Source organism: Cimex lectularius, unplaced genomic scaffold (genome assembly GCF_000648675.2).
Source record: "Cimex lectularius strain Harlan isolate CLEC.00 unplaced genomic scaffold, Clec_2.1 scaffold174, whole genome shotgun sequence".
NCBI lineage: Eukaryota > Metazoa > Arthropoda > Insecta > Hemiptera > Cimicidae > Cimex > Cimex lectularius.
Genome location: NW_019392881.1, coordinates 187949 through 208380, shown reverse-complemented (window position 1 = coordinate 208380; position 20432 = coordinate 187949). Strand labels below are relative to the sequence as shown.

Here is a 20432-nt window from a genome sequence, read left to right as displayed (position 1 = left end):
ACATTTGGAATAGGTTTTTACTTTTTTTTATTGAGAGATCATTGGTTCAATATGGAGAAATCATCCTAATCAGCGGATGTTCACATGTTTTCTCCAGACATGACCATCTCGGTATTAGTTTCAATCCCTATACGGTTTGTGTTGTGAAGTTAATAATTTGCCAATTTTGGACTTTCAGTTCCGAAGCCAAATTTTCCAAAGGCTTGAATCCTATTATTTTGATCGTTTACCATTATCTATTTAAATCTGATTAAAACGAGTATTTTTAATCAAATTTTGTACAGATTTTGCATTTCTTAATGCTCAGGATTAGGTTTAAAAATAAACGTAAAGTATGATTCGACAAACGAATTTCAGTTAGCATGGAGTTTCAGTAGTGATGTGGTATTACAAGATAATTCATAGATGCCTACAAGTTTTCCTCGAGCTTAACCCCATTTACAAATTGTTTCCAAAGGTAAAATTCTTAACCAAAGTTCTGAAAACTCATTCCAATATATTTCAAATAATAAGTCATATCTAGTTTTTTGCCATTATTAAGAACGAATTTATGTGAGGAAAAACGGTCGGAGACCAGCGAGTTGTATTTCACTTCATTCAAAGGAAAGTACGTTTGGAATTTCAATCTCTATGGATACAATTTTTTCTCATCCCAATCCCTTTTGCCATAAGTTTCCTTTGAATTAGCTGGTGATTTTATTTTCACATCGATTGGGAGACCTTGATTAAATAAGCCATTATGCGATTTTCAAGACAGAAGGCAGTATTTTCCAAAGAGGTCTCATTTAATTGATTGCCAGTGTTTTTAGAAAATTCTTTTGAGCAAAAGACAACGAGGATTGATTCTACTAAAGAACTTGGAAGGTAAAATAAGCCAGAAGGCTGCAGTGCCTGGGGAGCACAAACCCCGCCTCCTAGTATCTTTATTACCATACCGTATTAATAGACAAGGAAGTTCAAATTTGTTAGAGAATATCCAACGTCCGATAAAAGTTCAAACCTTTTGTCAAATAGACTTTGTGCCTTACCAAATTTGTGAATGATCGCATTTTTCCATCACGGAGGACTGTCTAGTTTAAGGTTTATTATCAGTTAGCAATTAGCACTCATTGGACAATAATTGATTTACTAGTAAAAATCGTAATGTTAGTCATTATTATGTTCTCAAGGTCTCAAAAAAATTCGTCAGAGGTGTGTGCAAATTAACCATGAATCTGCGGATCAGACTCGACCCTGCCACATAAGGTTTAGTATCAGTTAGCTGAGCTTATAATATTTGGCAGTAATTGATAACTTAGTAAACTTTGATACGTTAGCCATTTTGATATTTTCGATTTTCAAATCGGAACTGATTGGAATTTGGAAACAGTAAAATACGCCTATGAAAATGAGCTAAGTTTTACAACGATCTTGCTGATGTCGGATTAGGAAAACTTAAAAAAGTCTGGCAGAAAGTTTTCAGTAGCTTTGGAAGCAGAAAGAGTAACAGAATTGGAAGAAGATAAGGTACGAATACAATACTTTTTTGTTAGGGCCCACTTCGGAATTACAGAGAATACAGGGTCAAGATTCTTGCAAAACAGGCTATATAGGGGGTAAAATCCTAGTTATAACATATCCTTCTTGAGGATGCAAAATAAAGTATAATAACATAATATTGTAATGTTTAACTACGCGAGTTTTTTATACCTCAATAAACCCCTTGTTCCATGGACATCCCTGGTACTATAGATTGGCCTGGATAAAAATACATGGTTCGATAATATCCAGGCTTAGGTTGGGCCATGGTATATGTAAGGTATATATAAAATAAAACAGGAAAGTCGTAATTTATGTAGAACATGCAGCACCATTGAGAATTTAGAACATTTTTGTAATGGCTCTATACATGAGGAGGAGTGAAAAATTTAGCTGGGGAGAATGTATGCAATGAAGGGTACTGTTACAGCAGTAAAGTATATAATCTTGCTCCTTGCTTACAAGACTTTGTTTATCGCCGCGGGATAATGGTATAAAATTGAAAGGGATATCAGAGGGCAGTGGCGGTGGTATTGGATGGGTGTTCTGGAGAAGTCGGGTTGTAGCTGCTGTCTCGCCGAGATCCTGTCTGTATAGACGAAGGAGGTTACATAACCATCTTAACTACGGGGTAGCAGAAAATTTTCCAGGTCCAACCCGGCTACATAGGAGCTTAGTGGCGATGCTCCTGGCGAGAACTTAGTGTGAACATGTTGCGCGGGGGTACTGTTCGCGTTTTCCTTCCGAGAGAAGTATTATGGTTAGAAATTCCACTTTAAACAAAACAGCGGCCGGAGTGGATTCGGAAGTTCTTACTCTGGAGGAGCTCCAATACTCTGGGAGATTGAGTCGCCTTCTGTATCTAGGGAGCCGGCGGGACGACCCAGGCTGGTGCATTTCAGGCATCTGAGGTTACCCTTTGCTTTTACGGCACGTGGTCTGGTGCTTAATGCAGCCCCATTCACTCGGAATGGACAAGCAGATAGTGAGGTCTGTCTGGGCTTCTACACCAACGCTTGCGACTATAACACCCATCTAGAAATCAGCAAAGGTGCGTTATCTCTCATCTTGAGAATCAATACGGGCCGAAAAGGCTAGGTACGGACGTCAAAGATCCTCATGTCCTTTTAAGGGCTTTAAGTAAATACGGCAAGCTGCTGTCTTGTCGGTGTAGGAGGTCCGGCCTCCTGAGGACACGTTAGATGTGTTAGCAATTTTACAGTAGATGTTCTCATTTTCCCCTCATGCTTGCCCCTCAAGTTTAGGTTTTACGGCCATATAGCAATTAAAAAACATTTAAAAATCATTGTTCAACTAGTAAGTTCGTGACGTATTATGAGCCGAAATACGTCATTTGCAGTTTCATGAGTCGGTGGATGCCCGTAAGTTTACCTCACGCTTGACCCTCTCACTAGAGGTTACCTAACCAAAGGAATTAATTCACTTATACATGTGGCATTAATTATTAGTAAACTTCGAGACGTTACACATTATGCAATTCTCAAATTGTTGATACCGTATTTAGGTAAGACTTAGTTGCAATTTTATCGTGAATTGGTGGACTACCTCATGTTATCTTGACTCACTTCTTAAGATTATAATCGCTGAAAACGTTAGTAGAATTCGGAGTTAATGGTTCAGTATTTAAATCTTTTTAGATAAATTTGTACCTTGAGCTACATGGAAATTTGTCAAGTTTTCACAATTGATTTTATGTTACTGTTATAGCTTTATTAACGTTCGTTTTTGGCTGATATGCCTATCAGTTTGAGCTTTGATGGCCTTTGAAGTTTTCCCCCCATCCCAGTGGAAATAGAATCCCGTCAACGACAGATGCAAACGACAAGATGTCACAGGTTCAATAGCCTCCTACTGTTTGATGTATCGCTTGCCATATTGTTGACTTGACCTTTGACTGACCTATAAAAAAACTAACATATATTAACATTTTTTACATTTGGCATACGTTGTTTCGGCTTTCACCCTCCAAAATTTTCGGATTCTCATTTCTGACTTTCATAATACTGGGATCAATTTGTTCGATTAAACCTTCGTTGCGAGCACATTATTCATGAACAAAGATGAGTACATCATAATCATGTATTCACTGGAGAAAGTGGCGAAGCTCTACTAGTAATACTCTGCTAATTTTCTAAGCCGGGTTCATAATTAATTTTTAGAGGCCTGCGGTCGTATGCAAATGTAACCAATTAGCGAGTTTCTAATGGAGAGTTTTCCGTCCGAATAATACGATCCACGCCCTTAATTTGTTTTAATTAATTATTTCTTTTGCTTGTCTTGTCCTTATTGAAAAATTTTATTAAGCGACTATAATAAACGATACCTTATGCATTGCGTGAAATTATGTTGAAAGTAGAGAAAATGGCCGAAACAGGACGTTCTTCCCTCAGGAAATCTCGGGAGAAAATAAAACTAAGGAAAATCTGTAACATTTACCTTGGATAAGGAGAACGGCCGAGTCCTATACCGGATTTCCGGTGATAAATGGTATTAACATTCAACTCGAGTTGAATCCGCTGAAAACAAATTGATCTAGCCAATTCTTTGTCGTTTCTCGAAAACTGTGACCCAATTTAATCCAACATGAATTTTCTCGTTTGACCGAACAAAGATATGCTATTTTGTAAATAATTACGTCCAAGTGAAAAAATGTTAAAACAATAATTTCCTTTCGTTTCCTGAAAAAGTGCGTAAATTGCAACAAATGGGCCCTTTGCTCTGCTTAATTCTCAAGTAAGTTCCGATGATGTAGTGAATAATTTTCAAATGTTTCAAACTGAACAAGGGGAACTTTTAACCGTTCTTGTATGTTCAAAAGGTACAAAAGGCATCGTAGCAAAACATACTGATGTTGAGTTTGTGTGGGATTTTTCAATGTCTATTTCCCTTACTCTTTTACAACCCTCAAGTGAGAAAGATAAAGCTCTTCTTTGCACGTTCTAAAATTATATTATATCCTTGTTTATTTATACACCAACAGAGAATATTCATATACAAATATTATACGTAATAAACAGAAACGGATGGATACGAATGCACTGCCTTAATCTCTTTACCCTTTCACGTATTTTGTAAGGATTTTTTTAAAATTATCTTTCAAAGATTAAACATATTTTCATTATACTTGTATTGTAAGATTTAGTTCTTTTATTTCTTTGTACCATTCCGCTATTAAAAAACTATGACCAAAATCAATATGTTATCAACATATTAAAAATCTATTTTTTGTTTATATTACTGCATTTATAATATATAATAAGTTTGATAATATGTTTCAATCCTATTCTCATTTTCTTCCATCTGGTATACCCGTTTTGGATTCTGAAAATCAGGGTCCACATGTTGACACGCTTTGTCCATCTTTCGCCTTTTTCCTACGTGCCTTGCTTAATTCCAACTTCATTAACTTAATTATTTTAAACACAATATTCCCTTCCTCTCGCCATCTTTCGAATCCGATTGCGTTTTTGTCGTATATAAAAAAAGAAAAGGTCGATCGCTAAATTTATATACATTGACTGGTGAAAAAGTTCACCCAATTGATTTTTCATTTTCTCGATAAAAAAATTCTCTCTTAATTTGTCTCATTTTTTTACAAATAAGCATTTGTGTATGTTATGTTTTAAATTGAGAATATCAATTAGAGGTGACACTTAATCACACTTAATCTTAATCCAAAACAAGGATAAAATATTTGTCACTTTTACTTTTTATGGACTTAAAATGTTTATTCGGTCTCTTTTGAATTCAGAAGCAATAAACTGTTTAGTTTTCATCTTTGTTTTCGTATTTTCAATTTTTAAACTTAAAAATTCTACGTAGTGCTGAGGATGTTGAGCGTGGTGTGGCACTGGATGATGGACGTTCCATCAGGTATCCGGCTATTGCCATTGAAGTTCCCTACAAAACTCTAAGAGACACCATTAGACATTTTCGCGAAATTGAGTCCTACCCTAGAAGGCCCGGTACTGGGCGCCCTAGGGTAACCAAACCACATGATGACCGTTTTTTGAGTTTTACTGTTGTACAAGCGATTCATCATCTCCAGGAAGTTCGCAGTGTCCAAATTTCTAATCGCCCTGCTCAAAGAAGATTAAATCAGTATGTACTGATGGCTTTTTGCCACATAAGAGGACGAGAATTGACCAGAACACACAGAGTTGCACGGCTCCCATTTAGTCCATAGCCAGTGGTCTTTAGAAGATTAGTCTGCTGTACTTTTTATAGATGACTGTAGATTTGTTCTACGATCTCCAGATGGGTGTAAAAGAATGTGGAAAGGGGAAATGAAAGGTACAAAGCCTGCAATTTTTCCCAGAGCCAACTTTTGTCAGCGTAGCTCAGTGTTGGTGTGGGCGGGTATTTCAACAGAGAGCACACAGTTGGTTGATGTTCATGGAAGTTCTTTGACTTGGCCATGCTATGTGTATGAAATTTGGGGACATCGTGCGTTGCCTATCGTCGATGAAATCAGCGACAATCCTATTCTAATGCCCGTCCACATGTCACTCGCACATTAAAAACGTACCTTCAACCAGGCCAACCCATTCTTCAGGTTTGAACCCCATCGAACATTCTGGATAGCCTCCAAAGACGAATAAAGGCGCGTCATCACTTCCTCATATAAACAACGATCTTGAAAGGTCTCGTCGTGAATAATGGGCTAACCTCCAGCAAAGAGACATATCCAGACTGGTAGAAAGTATGCCGAGGCGTCTTCCAGATGGAATTAAGGCGAGAGAAAGAAATACGCGTTATTGAAACGTCAATTAATAATCTAAACAAAATTAAAACAAATTTTATCTGTCCATGTTACATTTTGTTTCATTTCCTTAGCAATTTACATTTTTTCGACAAAGACTCATTTATTAAACGAGAAAAGACGTGAAACTTTGATTAATAAATAAAACTATGTACAACTCAATTATATTACAAGTGGTTGGAATTTTTTGCCTGTCAGTGTATATATTTATTTATAAGATAATTTTAGTAAACAGTGTTTAATTATACGTGTATCATGTTTTTGATTGGTAGAGATATAGAAAACATTCTCCAAAGTTGGAAACCGGTCCAGAGGGCCAGTACCAGCGGGAGTAACGCTGTAATCGGCGGAATTCCACCCGAAATGGCTTATCCGGGATCCCTGTGATATCGGAATAGCCTCAATTAATACGGGCCGAAGTTTGCATTCCAGGGGAGTCATACGACTCCATAAATGGCCGGATCGATCTCGGCAGGCCATTCCTTGAGTTCTTGAGGTATTGAAATATTTTTATGCCTCGAGGCGCCCGCCGAGTGGGTTTACCAATTAGGAATTTATTCTATCTCGGATTATGCATTTGTGCACCGTTCAGTATGAGCCATCATCATCATCATCATCAGTCATGATGACGGTGGAAATTTTCTCTGTAAATTCATCTAACTGGAAAAACGTAAATTTATTCCATCTCGCCAGTCATCTTATTTTTTCACGAAATTACGCAAATATTGGTAATTGACAGATTTTAGAATTTTCGTTTTTCAAAGACCAAAACGTAGAATTTTGTACACAAGAAGTGTTTGCTGTATTTTAAGTATTAATAAATATAAAATACGAAGATAATACCAAAACATTATTCAAAAGTAATAACTGTTAAAATTATCCAAAAAATGTATTTAATAAAACATATTACTGACACAATTAGTACTCAAATATTGAACATATTATCGTTGATTGTTGGTGAGAAAGAGGGAAGTAGAAAAAAGGGAGCGTCGTAGTACTAGAGGTCTAGGAATATATAAAAAAAGATAGCTATAGATCATATGAATAGAGATAAAATAGAAGGGAAAGAGAAAGTGAGAGATGGATATAAATCATATTCTGTCCGACTGACTCTTAATTACTCTGTCTCTCTGTCTCTATCTATCTATTTGTCTCTCTTTCTTTTTTCTTTCTCAGTCACTCACTACCGTTCTCTTTCTCTATCTTTTCACTTTTGCTCTCTCACTCTCTCACACAATCTCTCTCTCTCTCTCTCTCTCTCTCTCTCTCTCTCTCTCCTCCCTCCCCTCCCTCTCTCACACAATCTCTCTCTCTCTCTCTCTCTCTCTCTCTCTCTCTCTCTCTCTCTCTCTCTCTCTCTCTCTCTCTCTCTCTCTCTCTCTCATATATATATATATACAGTATAAAAATGTTATTTATATAACACATACTGAAAGAGAATTATCCATACAACTTGTAAAATTTGTTATTTCGTTTCATTTCGCTCGTCCTGTACGGCTATTCAACAACGAATGATTGATTATGTTCTCTTTTTGTAAACCTTTTATAACCATCAATATTTAACAAAATTTTTGTTTGTTTTTAAACAATCGGTTAAATTTTATATTCAAAAACGAAACAGTACTTCAATTTGTTCTAGTTTTCAATACATTGTAATTATTTTCATTTACTCATGTACGTGGAGATATTCAAAGCCAAACGGCGTATTGTATGATCATGGACCCAAACTGCCGGGGAAATTGAATAATTATGTGGTACAGAAAACAATCTTGTGGGAAAAAACTCTTAAGGAGAAAAGTTTGGAGCACGCCATTATTTCTCGTCGTCCAATTCCTTACAAACGAAAATGACAGATCATTAAAAGTTTAACAAGATATAACAAAGACTTACGGAAATATTTCCAGGCAAACCCGGCTAGGGAAACGATTTTTATCTCCAGCCAACCTTGAAAAAAGGTACAACAAAGCATGGCTAATTATTGAAATTTCGTTTGGAGACAGTATGCCTGTCGATTATTCGTCCGTCTTTGTTGTTTCTCATCAAGGTGTTATGTTTGGGTTTCCATAAATAACTTTGTTTCAAATTAAAGTTTTATTTGATTCGAAGAAAACAATGCTTTATGGAAAGAAACATGAGTTGGTAAGTGAAGAAACAGAAATTTGAGTTTTCCGTTGGTAGGATCGTACCGGATAATTGATCGGTTTTAACCGAAAGAAGGCGTGGAAAGAATTATTACAAACTAATGTTCTGCTTTCATAGCCGTTGGGAAAACGGACTACAAAGTTGGCTCTCCGAGTCAGCCAATGGACCCGTGAGACAGTAAGCCTTCCAAGCCTCGTCCCGTTCGGTACGAATGCGCCGCGGGGTGGGTTAAGTACACTCAAAACTCAGGTGGGGTACATTTACATTCCGGTAAAAGCTCCATGAGAGCCTTCGAAAGCCTAAATGCGCCTACTCATGGAGGAAAAGGATCATTAGGCCTTGCCTGGCTTTTAGGGCTCGTGCTCAATGCTTATAATTTTTTCAACGATCACGGTCCCACCGTGAGAGAACTGATTCAATTAACGAAAAACACCAGCAACAACGCTTATGAAATTTTTGTTTATAAAAAAGAAAATTAAAATTTTTAATATTTTTTTCGGTTAATTAAGGTTTTCGTTGAGATGAAAAAGTCAATGTCACAAGGGGGATTCTAACCCACGACCTTCAGCTAAATATGTCGCTGCTCTACCACTTAAGCTATCGTGACTTCGATCCCCTCGTACACTAACTTCCCATCTCAATCCCACCATTTTTGAATTTTCAATTGGCAAAAAGGAGGGAAAATTCAAAAAAGGTGGGGTTAAGATGGGAAGTTATTGTTCGAGTGGATCGAATTTACGATAGCTCAAATGGTAGAGCAGCGGCGTATTTAGGGGAAGGTACTGGGTTCGAATCCCGCTTGTGACATTGACTTTTTTCTCAACCAAAATCTAAATTAATTGAAAAGAATTTATTTGGTCAAAAGGACCACGAAATCTAATAAAATTTTCAATAATACAGCTCACTCCTGTTAAGATTTCACAAATATTTTACAATTTTACCAACGCTGTAGCCTTATATTATTTTTTTTAAGCTTGTGCACGACATCATTCTATATTATGTTTTTTTATTTGTTTGGAATTTGTGCCTTCATCTAGAGATGCAACAAACAAATGATATACAGGATGTCCCGTAAACAGGCGTCAATACTTGAGGAGATTATCCATTCGGCTTCCAATGTTTTTTCCATTGAAAATCAAATTCCCGATAGTTAATATTTTCTGTAATGTGGGGAATTTTATGGGCACATTTTTTAATTTGCCTATTCTTATTTTTATTCAATCACCAATCAGTATCCATCACTTCTTACACTTCGTTACACTACGTCCAATTGAAGGTAGATGAATATAGCACCATCCAAATTTTTGCATACACACACTTTCACGCTTATAAATACAGTCAGCAAACTTTTTATAAGTACAATAGTAAGATTACCTGAAATAAAAAGTTATATAAAAAAATAAAAATATTTATTCAAAAATCGTGAGATGCGGTCTGGTGTGATGTAGGTTTCAGAAAAACATTTTATTTATCGTGCCAACGTTTCCATCTTTATTGAGATCATCTTCAGGACCTGGGATTTACAAACATTGTTTACATTTAATAAATACATTTAGGATGTGGAAAAGTGAATTTATACAATGTAAAATTTATTTTTTTTATATTCAATTAAAGTATTTCTACTCACTCAAAGTGTTTGTCTTCTGTGTAATTGTGCCATTCTTCTGTGTCGTGTTGAGAGTGCCAGTGAGATTTTGCTGTTTTAAATTTTAATTATCGATTAACGATCACTAATCACCACACATAACTCAGTATTTTGATTGAGAATTATGGGGGTACTTGATATTCCGCCATAGACGCTTTTGTACTAAAACCACCACATTCACACTTGTAAATATAATGCCCAATTAGTTAAAAACAATAATACGTTTACCTACAATAGAAAAGTGATGTAAGGGAAATGCACTAGTTTGCACCCTCTACTTATTGAGACTTGGTAGGTACTTCACATTCCACCATCGACCTTTTTGTACAAAAAATACATTCCCGCTTAAAAATGCAATAACCAGAATTGTTATTAATACATTAGTTAGATCACCTGTATACAAAAAACTATATAAATAAAACTAACCCAATACTATAATTGAGAGTTAATAGAGTACTTGATATTCCACCATCGATTATATTTACTCTTGTAAATACAACCCCAAAACTTGTTAAAAACAATAATACGATTACCTGCAATAAAAAAATCTATACAGAAATATCTCAGTAGTCTGATTGAACGTCGATAGGGTGCTTGATATTCCGCCTTAGACGCTCCTCTCTTACATACACAATCACGCTTGTAGATAGACTCACCTAGACTCACCAAGTTTACACAATACTAAGATTACAATGAAAAATCGATATTTGCAAAAATTCCCTAGTTTCTTTTAAAAATCTAACCAGAACTCGACAGTTCTCGTATCGGATGGCATTCCTCTCTCTATGTAGTCAAGGTATAATACCATTCAATTGGGTTTGTTTCATCGAGAAACCTTTTTCTGCAAAACTATACTTATTTGTTCATTAGTGCCTTGCTCAACATAGCCAAAAAAATGATTTTTTTTAAATAAAAAAATTGTTGAAGCATAAAATATCGAAATATTTAAAACAATCGAACGCCTCTAATCTTGACAGAACCGCTGAATTTCTACAAATAATTAATCTGGCAGAAGAAGAAAATGTGAAAACACCCTTTCTTCTCTCTATTCCGAGACGATTATCTGAACGGGTAGAATTGCTTTCAGCAAAGATTACGCTATTTTTCTGTTGTTAGGCTCTCCTTGACTTCGTTCCATTATTTCTCCTTCCATTCCAAGGCAAGAACGACTCTCCGAAAGGTCAATTTGTACTCTTGAGAATTCTCTTCCCCTTTTCCTTTTCTCTGTTTCCCATCGGATTTACATTAGTCCATTAACCGTACGATGATGTAAAATTATGATGGTATGATTTTTTGAACAATTTTTTCGAATTCATTTTGTTTATTGAATATTAAATTAGGACCACGAATACCTTGTTAGAAGTTATTCGTTTTGACAATTCTGAACTTGTAATACCAGTTGAGGTAGTCGAGTGAAAATATTAAAGCTTGAAATGATTTCTTGCTGTGTTTCCAACATATGTTTCAATTAAAAATAGAGAACCTGAACCCTACCCAACACCGAAAACCCAGAAATAAAACGAGGAAGTGACAATTGTAAACTTACAGTTGTAAATATGAAGAAAGTCGCGAGCGGGCCTGGCGACAAATCCAGTTAAAGTTAACGACATGCTGCTAGTGCATGCAAATTTACTGAGGCCCCTCTTGCAATATTGTAGAGGTTTAATTTCCTTTACTGACTGTTTTCATTTCACGTTTCTCTCTTGTGTTTCTAATGGGGTTTATAACCCGGCATTAAGGTAAATATATAAACAGTCCCATAAACAGGAACAGGGCCGTCTAATTTTCAGTTCTTAGCGTTTCGAGAAATGAGAACTACTGGCACATTCAGACACCCTTGTGTCTCCCCTTCCAAAAATAAAAAGCCATTTGCTTTTTTTTAATAAAATAATAAACGTATGACCTTAAGTATATATTGAGTTGTGTTGCTGTTCCCCACTTTTTTTTAATAATTTCATTGGCTTAACTTTATAGAAAATATATGACATGGAAATATCCTACAAGTCTGTAAATGGCATGGACAACTTGTACTTCGGCCCAGATAAAATGTCGGATCTTTGTGTCGGTTATCACTACGATTCCATCTGACAAACAAGGTAACTGCAAACGGCTTCAGTTATTTAAGACGTTGGTTAAAAAGATACATAATTATAAAAAAGAAAAAGGTACATAACAGGTACTTATTGCATATAACTAAGTAGTAGCCAGTAGTTGGAGGTAGAAGGATGTATTCTCAAAACTTTATAAAGTATAAAAGGCAGGAGACACCCAAACAGTACTTCTTCAACCCAGGGATAATATCAATTGAATTTTCAAAGTTAAACAATATTTAGATAGATATTTTGCTACAAGAGATACAGGCAGATGCCATTCTAGGTATGCCAACTGATGCACTACTCTAAAGTACAATTTCAACTAGAAGTACGAAGTACTGATATCTGAACGAGAGAATGGGCTAAGGGAACACCACTTAAGGCAAATTCCTACTGGTATACTGACCAAAACCGACAAGGGTACGGGAGCTGGGATGGACCCCAAGACCGAACTGGCGGTAAACCTAGGCAAGTATGCTACAGTTTTCCAGTCTGAAATCATAGCGATCAAACAATGTGCCAGAGAAATAAAATGGATAGGAATACATTCACGGAAGATAGCCATTTTCTCTGACAGCCAGGGCCAAAGCTTCATGCGAGGCGAAGGCAAAGAGTGTTTGGAAATGCATGCAGGCCCTAACGGAAGTCAGCGACATTAATGACCTAATCCTGGCATGGGTCCCTCGACATTTGGGGCATAGGAAAGGTTGACATGTTGGCCAAAAAGGGAGCCAACATGGAATCTATGGACCCATACTGCGGCCTAGCAGCCTGCCACAAAAGAGGATACATCTTAAAATGGATCCTTAATGAGTCCAAAACCTGGTGGAACAATATCACAGGTATGAGGCACGCGAAGAGATTCATAGAAGGACCATCCGCAAAACTTACAAAAGAACTACTGTAAAGCAACCGCAACCGAACCAGGATGCTGGTTGGACTCCTGAAAAGGCACTGCCACTTAAGAAAGCACATGCAGCGGATAAGAGTATAGACAGAAGAAATACTGTGCAGATAGTACCAGGAAGAGGAGGAGACCGCAGAACACATTTTATGTTTCTGGGAAGGTATGTAGGTGCAGGTTCTTGTAACTTGGACAAGAAAGATCCTATACCAACGAACCGGCTGAGGAGGCTGATGAATATGCTGAAGCTGGCCAGTGAGTTATAATTAACAGAGGAGCACAATAGATCTGTTTATGTCGAGGTGCAGAACACCTTGTGGCCGCATCTCTTATCCCCTATCCCCCTAGACTTGAGCAATAAGGATTGCCAACAAGTGATTAAATAATAATTTAGCTTGGACTAGATTTTAAAAAATTTAATATTTGGAGGATGTGTTTATTTATTTGATAAGCAGAAGTAAAATTAAGAAGTTTATGATGCTTGATCATCAAGTTATTTATCACTAGATTTTTTCACTCGTTCAGGAACAAATTGAATTATAGTTTGATATGGAAAAATCGCGTATAATTCATTTTGTTTTATAAGAAAAGTCATGCAGAGTTTTGTTATAGCAAACTTTTGACACCAACGACAAAATTATCCAAGGTTAAGGAAAGCGAACCTCACGAGGACCATATTTTCATATAATTACCCTTTTGCTGGAACTGGAGTTGGGAGTGCCTCGTATATATATCATGTGGGTCGTTACTAGATCCGGGCTTGAACCCATATTTATGATCCGGTGCCTCCACCCTACCATACCCGGCTAAACAATTTGGGGCCTCCTGCGGCCCTCCCTCCACTCATTGATTCTATCATATCTCACATAACTAATAACCCCATGGGACTGAATTATCAAACATTACGAAGTGTAACGTCCTCTGATCAGTTTCTCCTTTCAGGGATTATTACCTTATACTCTTCCAACTTACGCAGAGAAGTCAATCGATCGCATTTCCACAGTGATCAATTCTTTCATTTTCCACTTCGTAGAATAAGCTGTTATTAGCTATATTATAATGGACAGTTGTTAGGACAATAAATATCTCGGTTCTGTTGAAAGGGCAGACTCGTATTGAAAAAGCTACATTGTAATAGCCAAGCTGTTACTATAGGGTTGGCTAACGGCCAAACCAAAAGAAAACCACCCCCAGGCAATACAAGCACATTAGCCTCCTCTGTTTACAACCTGGTAATTCTTCCAAGTCTTTAAATCGGAAAACAATTACAAACGTTCTGTTGCGCTGAACAAAGTTTTACAATGCGGTTTGTCCTTTGAAATACGGACATTTCTTTTTGGTCTATTGGGTATTAAATTAAAATAATAAATTCACGGCTAGAGGTTTTAAAATTCAAAACTTTAAATATTAAAATAAAACAAATAACCCAAAAATACAAATTTTAAGAAATAAAACAGAAACACACACTCACCAAAAACATTCAAACATGTACAAGTAAAAAATCCTTAGTACATATATTTTTACCCGTTGGCCAACAGTATGATTTCAATTCAACTGATGTAACATTACGAGTGGACCTATATCTGGGAGGTGATACAATTGGAGAGTAATTTGTCTTAAAGGATAAGGAGGACACCGACTATGTAAAATAATTAGTAAACAAAAGAAGTAATGCTACCAAGTTTGTCCCAATAACGTCCTCATCAAATCCAGGAATTGAGCTGTACCGCAATATCGCATGAAAAATACAAATTATATGTTATTTCAATGAAATAGGTAAATTTCAAGTTTTGCCATGCCGTTCATCGAAAACAAGCAGGTGTTGAATAGACTGGAATTAAACCATTTTATTTTGTAAACGTCCACAAAAAATTTCAAAATAAATCACGATATGGGAAGTTGAAATTTGTGTTTTATAGAATAGTAATCAATTATTGCAATATTTATTATAAAAAATCTTCTGGTCTACGTGTTTGTTATTATTCGATTAAAAGTGGACCAAATAAACTCGTCCACCTGTTAATTTTAAATTGATTTTTTTAATAAACTTTGCAATTTAAATTAACGATTCACCACTGGTGTACTTATTAATTAATTGAATTGGAAATTTAAGTCTTCGAAGAAAACTCATAGTTTAATCCTCATGATGTATGACCTTAGCATATGGGGAACGTCGGTAAAGATCCCGGGTATGTTTATGACCGCATGAAATTTCTGAATCCTTTTCACGTTCTCATGATTCTAGTGTTATAAACCCTAACATACCAAATTTTGCTGAAATCAATGGAAATTAATTTTTTGATTGATAATTCCGAGTGACATTTGTTTGAATGACCGACGTGACTGTCATTCCTAGTGCAAGCATCTTTTTTCTCAAAACCTAGGAGACCGATTTTCATGGTTGATAATTCGATAAACAGACATTTTGATCCGTGAAGATGATCTAAATAAAGACCGAAACGTTGGCATGTTAAAAAAAAATGTTTTTCTACACCTACGTCACAACCAGACCGTATCTCACGATCTCCAAATAATGATTAAATTTAAATTCAAACAAATATTTATTTGTTCAGGATCGCTAGAATTGCTAAACCGAAATTTGATATTATTTTCCCCCAAAACGTTACGAATTAGTTTACTTAAAAAATATTTTGTTTTACGAGGGTTCGCAACGGCAGAGGTTATATCAACCCTCGGGGTGCCGGTGTTTTTTTTTTAAAACAAAACATTTGTAAGTATTTCGGATTCGAGTACTGGGCCGCTGGATTCCAACCCGGGACCTTACCTTACAGTGATGAGCGCCGTGTCAACGTATAAACCGTTGCGGCCACCGACGCCTCTTTCATTTTTTTGTTATTCATAAACTCTGATAGCTTTTTTTATTTCGATTAACATAAAATATGATGTAAAATGATATATTCTCATAGTTGATAACAAGTAGAATGGCGAAATAAAAGTATTAAAAAAGGAAAAATTCAACTTTCAACAAAACTTTTTGGTGAAACCAGGGGCTATTCAGAAGAATTCGATAGACGTCCGATGTTTTGGGATGTAGAATGACCAAAAATGTTTGATCCAAGTCCGAGACCGACCAACTTGGTCGTAACTTGTTAGTTTTAAAGTTTTTGTAACACAGCTGTGTTAATCTTTTCTGCACAACACTAAATTGTATGTTAAAATTTCGACTTAATTACATATAAAAATTAATCTTGTACCTGATTACTTAACTATGTTCCGTGACTATTTAAAATCCATAGTTTTCAGCGTAAAAAGCCCTTTAAAATTATGTGCCAGGATTGTATAGGGACATAATTGAAATTTTGAAGTTTAACTGAGCTTGGTGTACTCTGCATAATTTTTCTCCAAATAAAAAGAAAAAATCTGAAGGTAGACTAAAAAATATTAAACAACTATTTTTTTCTTTTGTTTGATAGCGACATTGGTCCAAGAGAAATTATGCCGAGCCATCTAAGAAGGACACCCTGAATAGATCTAACAAAACAATCTTGAATATATCTACAAATTTACATAGATAAGTTTTTAATTTTAATTTTATCAAGAACTGTAACACTATTGCAACCTTATCCCGGAGGCTCATCTTTCGTTAACAAAAACTTCATTTTGAAATTAACATGAACTTTACAAACTAAATTCTTAAAAAGTCTAAATTTCAATAACTGCACTGTTATTCGTATAAAGCAGAGACATGAGTGGTCCTAAGACGCTTCGCTGTGGATCACAAGCCTGTAATTCTAAACGTTTTGAGTATTCATTCTCTTGCATGATTCAAATTTACTAGTCTTAAAAAAATAGTTATAATACATTTTTCTTACCCACAAGCTGACATTAAGTGTATGGGGTAAATATAACTTTAAGGTTTATCCTGGTAATAAAAGTGATAAATAACGTTTCATAAATCGGATATATATATAATTTTTTTTAAATTTATTTATGGCATTTTGGTAATATTGCACTGGCTTCCTCATTTGTTTATTCAAACTAGCTAAGCTAAAAAAAAAAAAAATAGAAACCTAGAAGTGTATTACCAAATATCTAAATATTACTACGTCGAACAAGATAAATCCTTTAAAAAAAACCTTGAAATCGTACTTCAGAAGAGAAAAGCGTGCCCCGGATTATCACGTGGATTAGTGATCAAGGATGAATATAAAAAAGCAGTGTTTGATAGAGACGATTTCATATACAAGTGGGTCTTTTGTGGGCGTCGTGTGACAGAAATAGAATTTTTCACTCGGCTTAATAATCATATTTCCAGAGGGTTTTGATCGTTTTCAATTTTTTCATCAGTTTTCAATAATTTACAACGATAAAACGCATTAATTTTACAATTTAGTCTTGTAATTTAATTATGGTGATAGTTTTCATTTTTACATCAAAATTCTTAATTCACCTGTGTTCATTGTGTTCTATTGTGCATTATTCCGATAATATTTAAAATATACAATAAGTGTTGAGGAGAGGGGCGGGTCGTTTTGGACCAGCAAACCTCCGATCTCGTTTCTACTAATGCCAGTCTTCCTTCTCACTACGATAGGACTACGTAAAAGCGAGCATAAACCTTCACGGAAAACATTAAAAATAAAACAATAAAATAATTAAATTACAATTAAAATAAATAGGTATAAATCAATCAATTGATAAAAAACAACAACATATAATTTGAAGTAACAAAGAAAAAAAATATAAATAATAGATTTCAACTTCAAGTAAATAAAGTAAAATAAATTGTCAACTTCGAATAAAATAAACTATTGTAAACTTCAAATGAATAAATTTAAAAACAAATCCAAATCCAAAATAAATAAAATTAAAATGAACTTAAATTAACGATCGATCGATATTACAATCTAGCAAACAGTCCAAATATTTAATAAAGTGGTACCACTTCCCTCATAAAACGACGATCCAACGATGAACAGGTTGGCGATGATATTAATGACGATGACGAGGAAAAATGGTGACGATGCGACGAGAAAAACGAAAAAAAAATTTACTTCGACGGAACAACGAACGAAAGACGACTGACTCTTATCTGCCGTAATCCGCCGACGCCGACTCGCTGAGCAAAACAATAAACAGGTGCGGATTAACGAAACGCGATCTTTTAAATAAATTCAACAATTAATTGGCGTTAACAATAAATATTATTGTACATTTTTTAAATATTCTAAATTATACAATATTTACATAATTTGTATATTTATATAATTTACAGAGTAATATATTTATAATTTTATATAATACACTGAGAAAAAATGATTCAATATAAACATGAAGTTTTCATAGTTAAATTGTTAAAATATTTACTTTTCATTAAATATATTTGCGTCGTATAATGAAATCACACGTTTTTAACCCTTCCGTAATTTTTTGCATCCAGACGAGCCATAAATATTTTACTGAATTGTTTATTAAAATCAAAACTATTCGAACTTAGAAAGGCTAATGGAGTTGAAGGGTGCATAAATGATAGTCGAACTTTCAGAGACTTCCAACTCTTACTATTCTACGAAGTTCTAGATCTGTTTAATCTCGGTAAGAAGTTGAAAACGTACCCCTTCGGAATCTTAAAAACTTTGCATTTGCGTATAATATACATGTGCAAATAATTTGATTCTTTTGATAAAGATGTGACTCACTTCATCTGATGTTCAGTTCGTTTATTTTACAAAAAAATGCCATATTTGTTTTGGTTTTTCCTCTCTTTTCAGTTTTTAACTGGCGGGTTCTCTTATATCAAATGCCAACGGGTGCTCGATATGTCAAGTTGTTTTTATTGCAGTACCAATTGACGTGGTATTTTCATCCTTAACCTCTCTAAAAGATGAACGACGCCTTTTTCTTAATAACTAAAAGAAAAGGCTAGTTTAAAAATTAATCTACAAGTCCAGAGATTTTACTCAGTTAAAAATAAGAAAGGAGCGATTTTTTTCTTAAAATTGATCTGTTGTTCTCCATTCACATCTAGCATTGTAATATTAAATTGGAACCGTACAGTTAACAATATTTATCTTATACCTCATTATGATTTATGACGACCATTTAAAAAAGAACGATTTTTATTAATTTATTTCCTTCTGCAAGTTGACATGACGAAATGTTCGTTTACAGTCAAAGCCAAGATATCTGAACAATTTCCAGGTTAGTTTCCTCATTTAAAAAATATGAGAAGCAAAGAAAAAACCCGTGTCTTTTATTTGTATACACGTTTAATTTATAGGAATTTAGTTTAGGTAGCTAAAATCTCAATATATAGTAATCCATATATGTTTATCGGTAATAATTAACCGTAATAATTATTTCAATTAATTATTCTTGTTATCAAAGGTTTTAGTTGAGATGCAAAAGTTAGTGTCACGAGCGGGATTCGAACCCACGATCTTCGGCTCAATCCCGAGCAGCGGCATATTGTGCGAATGTCGTGGGTTCGAATCCCGCTCGTGATACTAACTTTTGCATCTCAACTAAAATCTTAGATAAAAAAAGAATAATTAAATGGATTAATATATAGTGTTGAATGAGGATAATTAATTCATCAGGCTTAGAAGGATTAATGATAATTAATAAATTTAGAAATATAAAAAGGTAATATTTTGTTCACCCAACTATATAACAAATATTTTTTTATTTTAAAAATATTATAAAAATATGAGAAATATTTTTTTAGATATCTTAATTGCTATTACCTTAAAAAACAAATATCTCTATTCTCATCTTTGTTTTTTATTTTTAATTTAAAGTAATGAGTTTAGGGTGATAAGAGTTAAATTGGAGCGAAATAAATAAGTGTTGCCAATACACGGGCAGGAACCTTGCGGGTTTTCTGCTAACTTTAAATAAAATTGCTAAATTTGGCAATACACTGAAGCCACTTTGGGCAAGAAAGCGTTAAATTATAAATTGAATTTGGAAAATCATTAATGGAAAAACACGGCACACGCCTTCAACTCGCGCGATTTTCTGCTAACCTTAAACAAAATTGCCTCAATCAACTTTGGGCAAGAAAGGTTTAAATGGATGGAGTGTTTTTTAGAATGGTTCCAGTAGAGCCCAAAAGTCAACAATGATACTTTCTGAGTCAAATGTTTGTGGTTCAGAGATGATCTACCACTAGTATTTGAGTCGGGGATCTTAGGAGCATCATCATGGCTTTCATGTATGTTGTTGACGTCTTATTTACCCCTGTAATTATTTTAAGAAAAAGAAATCTTCCAGCAATACAATAAACAATCTTGCAATTTTAAAAACATAAAGTCTCAAACAATAATCTTTCCGATGATCATAAAAATTAATATTATTTTCTTTATTAAAAAAATGGCATGACAT

General features: G+C 34.8%; 1 protein-coding gene across 1 annotated transcript in view; it reads right to left on the bottom strand.

Moving 5' to 3' along the window:
• The window catches only part of LOC106663556 (discoidin domain-containing receptor 2-like), a 271017-nt gene that overhangs the window by 216581 nt on the left and 34004 nt on the right, over positions 1-20432 (bottom strand). The window lies entirely within an intron of this gene.